The 2,500-nt window shown below is 40.9% G+C and overlaps 1 protein-coding gene across 1 annotated transcript in view; it reads left to right on the forward strand.

The window, feature by feature from the left end:
• Positions 1 to 2,500, forward strand: part of LOC114566298 (glutamate receptor 1) — a 59,374-nt gene that overhangs the window by 49,032 nt on the left and 7,842 nt on the right. The gene's annotated exons all lie outside the window — the stretch shown is intronic.

A 2,500-nucleotide genomic window follows, 5' to 3' on the forward strand; every position in this document is an offset into this window, starting at 1 on the left:
TTATACTAAGGCTATCTGAAGCCCAAACAGCTTTGACAAAGCTGTCTGTTTGGAGTCAACATGGCAGGTATTTAAACATAACGGCCTCGTCCCAGAGTTTATAGACGTCTAGCTATATGAAAAGATAAACAATGCCACGTTTTTAATCAATTTAAATAAAGCAGCTAATATCAACATGGACAAAATCTTGAATGTACTAATTCTCTTTTTTGATGATGACCTGATATTATTGCAATATGTAAATCCACATTGACTCTTTATTTAACATATGGTTGGAAGAAGTAAAAATGTATCCAAAACTTTTTAGTTTTATAAATTATGACTTTTATTATTGTGTAATGTCAGAAGGACTTTAACTGTTTTGCCAGTCAAATTAACTTTAATGAGTGCATATTGAAATATTACACTGTTGGTTGGCAAAAAATGCATCTCAAAATGCATCAGATTGATGCTTTAAAATCTGGAATATTTAAAATGTTCTTCCGGGGGAGCATGCCCCGGACCCCCCCAGAGGGATAATATCCTTCTCACCTTTTTCACCCCTGACCCGTTTTCATGCCTGCAAATTTTCCTACACGTGTCAAGCCCATTGTTGTTATGGTGGTAAGTTGACTGTTAGTTCCGGTGAAAACATCCCGTCTGCAGAGTGTAACCCTCCACCTGCACACACCATAGACAGTGAAAGAAATGGAGACCGTGTAGACTTGGACCGAGACCAGTGGAGGATATCAGAAGTCTCTTTCCCGGTGCTGGCTGAGTGTTACTGAGCAGCCTCCAGCTGAGCTTGAAGACGTAGATGTGACGTGAGCAACGTGTCTGAAAGTGTGAAGTCTTCTGGTAGCTGTGCCGAGAGAAATCTCAATGTTACTTCCTATGAATTCACTCGCCACATACCGACAATCCATCAAAACGTTGCTGAAATATTTATTTCCGATGCTTTTCATGGCCTCTCTACGGCAGGGGTCCACCTCATACTGAATGAAATGGAGTTGCATATTAAACTGGGCCTCCAGTAACGCGTAGGGCGGCCTAAAGCCTTTACACATACCATTTGATGGTACATACAATACTTACTAAGGAATTACAATCATTTCTTATTGACATATTCATATGTTTATACGTCATGTTTTAATGTTATACGTAGCACAGTGAATATTTAAGCTTAACTGTATCTAAAACTTGACCTACAGGCCAATAAGCCTGTCATCAATGTTAAAACTCAACAATAGGCCAATTTATCTTTGCTAATAATATGTTGGACCCATGTTTATATATATTTTTAGACATATTACCTTTGAAACTTTTTTTGAAATGATTGAACAATAACTTTTGGGCCCCGCTGCAGTAACTGTGAGGACCCCCTAAGGTTCCCCAACCCCCTGTTGAAGATCTCTGCTCTATGGGCTAAGCTCTGTGAGCTTCTCCTGTACTATACGGTAATTCCTCTACTGTGTGACAGTAAGTCTCGTGGTTATGACCCAATCGTTAGCCTATTGTTATAAAAGCGTCTGCTACGGGCAAGGGGGGTAAGCTTCGCTTCAGAACTTAAACCTCCTTTTGGCGCCATTTTGATGCTACCAACCATCACCTCCAGTTAGCATCCCATTGACTCCCATTCATTCTGATGCTACCAACCATCACCTTCAGTTAGCATCCCATTGACTCCCATTCATTCTGATGCTACCAACCATCACCTCCCGTTAGCATCCCATTGACTCCCATTCATTCTGATGCTACCAACCATCACCTCCCGTTAGCATCCCATTGACTCCCATTCATTCTGATGCTACCAACCATCACCTCCCGTTAGCATCCCATTGACTCCCATTCATTCTGACATCACTTTGACAGGAAATAACTTTACATCTGAAGCGTTTAAAGACTCTATTTCTCCGTTGTTTATTTCTAAAGAAACACGACAATGTATAAAAGGCTCCATTAGCTTGTAGCTCACGTTATGGCTCCGTAGCAGACGCTTTTATAACAATAGGCTAACGATTGGGTCATAACCACGAGACTTACTGTCACACAGTAGAGGAATTACCGTATAGTACAGGAGAAGCTCACAGGCAGTTTGGACTTCCATTAGCTGTTTAGGTTTAATTACTAATGTTAACTAGCATGTTAATGATAATGTTAATTACATGTTAATGTTAATGTTAACTAGCATGTTAGTGATCAGTAATTAGCCTGTGTCTATGTTATCTCCTTACATATACCTCCACTCTCCGTCTCTGTGAGATTGGGAATGATTGAGATTTCTCTCTCACAGCTACCAGAAGACTTCACACTTTCAGACACGTTGCTCACGTCACATCTACGTCTTCAAGCTCAGTTGGAGGCTGCTCAGTAACACTCAGCCAGCACCGGGAAAGAGACTTCTGATATCCTCCACTGGTCTCAGACCAGAGACACGGGGTCTGCTGGTCCATTATATATATATACTGTCTATGGCTACGGAGCCATAACGTGAGCTACAAGGTAATGGAGCCTTTTATAT

This window comes from Perca flavescens, chromosome 13, assembly GCF_004354835.1.
Source record: "Perca flavescens isolate YP-PL-M2 chromosome 13, PFLA_1.0, whole genome shotgun sequence".
Lineage (NCBI taxonomy): Eukaryota > Metazoa > Chordata > Actinopteri > Perciformes > Percidae > Perca > Perca flavescens.